The sequence below is a fragment of the Perna viridis genome, chromosome 6 (genome assembly GCF_037379345.1).
Source record: "Perna viridis isolate PV_CMFRI_1.1 ecotype Kerala chromosome 6, ASM3737934v1, whole genome shotgun sequence".
Lineage (NCBI taxonomy): Eukaryota > Metazoa > Mollusca > Bivalvia > Mytilida > Mytilidae > Perna > Perna viridis.
In genome coordinates, this window is record NC_142450.1 from 27,450,112 (window position 1) to 27,456,336 (window position 6,225).

The window sequence follows — 6,225 nt, forward strand, 5'->3', positions numbered from 1 at the left end:
TAATCTCTCAGATATGCCTCTTTATTAAATAAAAGATCCAAACTTTAGTTTAATACAATATTTTCAAAACTGTGACGGGAAACTAATTCATACGTTTTAGTGCCAATCACGAATCTTAAACAAGCCAAAAAAAGCCAAACAATAATCCAAAAAGATTGTATAAAAAAGTAAATTTCGCTACGTCAAAACAATCGTTATATGAACATTTTAATATTTAATAGTGAAATGAAAAATAACCAAAATTAAGTTAACTGTAACTATTCTTAACGTAATATTTTACGTTTCCTTACTCTAGATAGCAACGTATTTGTAACTTTCAACGTGCTAATGTATGAAAGGATCAACAGTTTAAAAGGACTGTGTATACTCCAAGAACGCCAAGACTTAATGACGTCAAAAACAACGTTCCGATCAGGTTTTTATATGTCGATGTTGCACAGATGGGCGGTGCCCATGTGCTATGTGCATGGTGCAGAACACGAGTGCAGTGCACCAAAATAGCAAAATGAAGTGAAAACTAAAAAGTTCTAAAGTATTCAAAGAGAGATTATAATTATCTTCACAATGTAGGTTTGCATCACAAATAAGCTCAAATGCTCAGTGAATACTGTAAAAATACCACAAGAAGGTTCTGAATGCGCTTCACATGTGCAGACAAATGATACAAAGTTATGTCACAGAAATAGTATTATCTACTCTCTATAAATAGTATAACTGTAACTTAATAAGTTACTTGCATTACGTTTAGAATATGATCCATCTTTTTAGTCAATGGCTTTTTGAAAAAATAATTTGAAAAAAAGTTACTGAAAGACATTTTCTGAGATTATTTACCAAACTGAATATAAGTATTTTTAAAATATAAATGCAATTGCAATTCAAAATTTGAAAAAAAAAGCAAATGAAAGAACTTTTTAATTTGGTGGGATATAACATGTAAGCGTGGAAAGAAAAACAAATTAATAACTTATTTCTTAAATACTGTCTTAAAGAGCATTTTCATCTGAATTCTGTTACCTAAGACCTGACTTAAACTCTCTTCTATCACCTTTAAATACAAAACCCTTGTTCTGAATAAGATAAGCTTCCCGAACAACAATGAAACTTTAGATCAAACCACATATTGCGCATTTTGATCATGTTCTCAGTATTGTAAGACTTGGATAATGATGGATTTTGACACCTCCGTACTGGACTCGTGTCTTGCATTATCTTAAAACAGGACACTTTCAGGCACCTGACACCTTCTTCAATGTATTTGGTACCTGAAAAAGAAGTCAATGAGTAAAGGCCTGTTTTAATGCCTACAGTAAAGTAAATTTGTGTCGAACGACTAGTTGTTAACACTAAATGTATGATACTTACGAAGAAGCTTACATAGTATCTGCTTGTGCATTTCAGTTTTATACCAATTTTTATCCAATTCATTTTCGTCTGAAATACAACAAACTCTAAAAGTTAAATGATCAACGTGCAGAAGGAGGTATATTATGTAAATGTATTGAAAAAAAATTGTGATTGGGTAATGTTCGGTAATGTTGGCTTTATTTAACAAATTATATTTGGAAGTTACATAGTTTTATTACCACAAATTCTTATCGCATGCATTCCTGATATTGTAGTAAAAACATTAAAAAAATCTAATTTGTAATGCCAGTTTTGTCATTCCTTACAGATCCCCTTGACAGTATAACTACCTCCATTTATTGTGCATTGCTTCGGCAGAAAGTAGCTGCAAGAAAACATCAAGTTTCCAAAACATGGAGAAAATCAATGGCCTTTGTTTCATTTTATGCAATACTCGTCGAACATTCCAATAACATATTTGGTTCAATAGTTTAAACTTTTGGCTGGTAGAACTAAAGTTAATCATACCCCGAAAGGAAGAGTGCTGAATCTCTCCAACTGCTGTACTTGTTTTTTTTTGTCTTACCAAAATGTCAAAGCAATTTGGTTACATCTCAAAAACATTTACGATCCATATTGTAGTACTGACTTTCAAAACATTCAACTCGGACTAGGTGCAGTCATTTTCTTATTTCTTTGCATTCATGATTGACGATTAACCGATAGAATGATTGTATTTTGGACACATACAGCTATTTGTTTACTATGAGTACTATATTTCCTTTCAGTGAAATGCAATTGCAAAATTATGTCTTCATTATAAGCTTTATCAAACACTTTTTTGAGTTCATACTACACTAAAAGGGGGAAATTGTTTCATTTGGTGGAAAATGCGATTTTCAATGATTTGACACATATAAACGTCGATAGACACCATAATTAAATAAGTTTGTCCAAACAAATGCTGTATTTTCGACTACAATTTCTCATTTCACGAATAAGAAAGATGTCCTACAATTTGTAAATTTATAAAAACCCATCAATGACCAAATAAACAGAAATAGCGATTTAAAAATGGTCACTACTTTTTTAAAGAAAAATATGCATGATTTCATTTTTTCCGAACATAAACATGTCGATCTTTGCGAAGTATTATATCAATGTATAAGATGTATCGTTAATGTAGTATGTGGCAGAGAACATCTAGAAAATTGAAACCACATCTACATGATGTTCTTATTAAACACAAATGGTATATTGTGTGTTCACATGTCACTGAGACATATCTAAATTTGTTTTCCCTGCATTAATAACATTTCTGTTTTTCTCTCAGAATTTCATTCTCCATGATAAGTGCATTATACTCTACAATATAAACACACAATTAAAACATTTCAACAATAAGGTTTCAATTGAGCTTTGGAAACGAATTTTAAGTTTTCTATAATTTCATTGCTATTATCTATTTTCAAAATAAGATTGCAAATGTCTACATATTGCTTCTACACTTTGCTGATACACGTGTTTACCTAAATGTTTAGGCAAATAGATATACGCTGGCGTTTCTAGATATACAAAGTGTTCTTATTAATCATATTTGAAGCACATGGCACGTGCCGATTTGAAAATAATTCATCATAATTCCAGAATTTGAGACAGCGTATATGTTACTCTCAGTTTTAAAATAAACAGTACATATAGGTTTCTTTTTCTGGTTAGTATAGACAAAAAGATGATACTCTAAATAATGGCAAGACGTTTGTCAAATGATTGAAATATGGATAACAAGTTTTATCTATGGTATCGATCTTTGCTTGAAGGGACTACTTGTGAAGCACGTTCACAATGACCCTTTAATTGAAGAAGTTGGTGATCATGCAAATAATAAAAATGAAAATTTTCTGAAAAACTCACTTGCGAAAATGAAAAGGGAGATCGAACAGCCAGGACGTGAAGAAAAAGGTTTGACGGAAAATATCTTAAACGTAAAGATATATGTACATCCATTAGAAAATAATGTTTTTGTGACAAACAGTGGGATAATAAAGCAATTATTATTGTCTGCCCCCGCTCCAGTCATGAAGCAAAAATATGTATGGTGTTCGTTAAATATAAACAATAAATTATAGACAAACAGACATCAATATATTGAAATTCCCGATGACAAATTTTAATAGCTTTTCATAGGAATTAAGTCACAACCCTTTCTTTGAACTATTGTGCTTATCTGAAGCCGCTGCACCACATGATGACGACATAAAAGGACAAGAGCTTGGTCAATATAGTAAGTCTGATATCAGGAAAGCAGAAAGGACTGATCCATTCCTAAAATTGTGGATTGATGCTCTTTCTAATCACAGAACACCAAAATTAGAGGAATGGTCCAAAATATCAAAAGACATTGCAATGCACTGACCATTTGGTAAAGAAGTATCTTGTACAGCGAAATAGTACCTAGTGATGAAAAACGGTTACAATTAGTATTACTATCTGTTGTTATTCAGCAGCTTCGTACTAATTTACATGACGATGTCGGTAATTTAGATAGAAACTGGACTTTATCTCTGATAAGAGAAAGACTTTACTCGCCGTGCATGTCAAATGATGTAGAGAAATAGATAATGAACTGTGGAAAATGCTTCAGGTTCCAAATTTGTCAACATACAAACTACAGAACCATTAGAATAGGTATGTCAAGTCTTTTTTACTTTACATATGGCAAAAGGAGGAATACAATAAATTTTGATTATCACTGATCATTTAACTCGTTACGCTTAAGCGATTCCAACTCGTAATATGTCAGCTACAAATTAAAGCAAATGCTTTCATCAACCAATCTGATCATGGGGCAAAGTTTGAGTCAAATTTAATCAATGAAGTACTAGCAGTCACAACTATCAAAATCTAGAACCACACCATATCGCCCAATGGGTAACGGAGTGTATGAAATAGGCATGTTAGGCACAATGTATTCTGAGAAAAGGTCAAATATGACAGCACGTACCTCAGCTCTCGCTCATGCTAATAATAGCACTTCGCCATGACACCGCGGATCAATCTCCTTTCAATTCAATGTTTGGCCGAGAACTTCGTTATGAAGTGGAATTTTTTTTTTTTTTTGGTATAAATTCTGATTCTAAGAAAAAGGCACTTTTAAGGTATGTTAAGGATTTAAAGCACTTTTTTAGATCAGCATATGAAAAAGCCCAATTGTTAATTAATCAATCACTTTATTAATAGAAATATCAGGAACAATGGAATCTGAAAAATGGCTAATTGGACAGCACGTCTCAGTTCCCGTTCATACTTATAATAGCACTCACCATGACATCAAAACCAAAACTCGATCATCTTAAAGGAGAAGTGTTCAGCCGATTATACATGATATAGATCCTTTATAAGTTATGGTAGTGATGTTGTTGGTTTGCATGTTTTTGGGCCAGGAGTTGAGTATCGTTCTGATAGAGCATATGTTGAGGAGTACCAGGGACGCCAATAGTCACGTTGATGACGACAGTGAATTTGGGCCTGGTTCTGGAAATCTAGATAGATCTGGAAATATTACGCCAGTTCAGGAAAATTCTGCTATGAATATTGAAACCGAGAACATGGATGATTCAAATTCTCCTTAAGTTCCCAAAAGGTCTACATGTCAAACGAGACAATCCAAATTAATGACTTTAAATGAGTATGTATTAACTCAAATAATTAAACGTGACTGACAAGGGAAGTTGATGTTCGAAATGACATTTTTTTTTCCATTTCTAGTTTTAGTTTTGTTCATTGGAAAATTTTTGATGATATTTTAGATAGCATTCAAAATAAATGTAAGGGACAACATTTCCCTGCCGGGGGAATTGTGTGCCCGCCTGGATTTTAGCAATTGTCTTTGTTTTTATTTCTTATATTTCCATTTGAATGCTTGTGTATATTTATCGATATATGGGCTCGAAGTATCCACCGTGCACAACTCCCACCCTCATGAACTTCATGGTTATCTTGAGGTACTTTTATACCTCCCATTACCAAATCAATTTGTCGCCAAAGAATATATCTATTTCTTTTTTTCAATTTAAGCTTATATTTGTACTCCACTGGGTCAAAAAGCAATACGATTTTGTGATTCAATAATTGTTTTGATGTCCACAAGAATCGTGGTTCCCTTGATAATTTTTTAGAACTTCAAAGTCCACCTGGGCCAGCATGAATAGATGAACTAATACATCTAGGTATCATCGTGTAGCCCAATGTCTCAGCACTACAATGGTAGCACGATAGATGCGGTAACACGTAGGGTTTTGGAGTAAAATATAAAACAATTTACCCTAACCCTCCGATAAATCGCTTAAATTGACATATTGCATATAATTATCATTTGTTTTTTGTATTTATTGATTGACTAATAATTGTCTAAGAGTAATCAAGGGAACCAAGGTTATAGCGGTAATCAAAAGAATGTAATCCAGGGACAAAGACCAGACATGGAAAACAGACATACACAACAAAGAACATAAAGTAACTAAAACCATACATACAAAGTAACAAAAGTAGATGAGCAACTCGGACTCCACTAAAAACTGGACAAGGTGCACCGGTAGGGTAAGCGTCCTCTGCTTTTCTAGAAACACCCGCCGAGTTGCTCTGGGTAGACAAACGAGGAAAGGAAAACTATGACCCGTTGAATAAATCAATTTTCATGGTGCAGATGGATAAACCATAACGATCCACGAGTTCATGATGACGACCATAAAACTTCTGTAGTGATGACTTCAATCTTGTAGCAACATAACCCTTTCCAGAAGCCTATTTGTTAGATTTCTAGCGCGATACAAAAAGTCTGCATAGTTTCGGCAACCTCTGGCATAACGTACGAGTTGT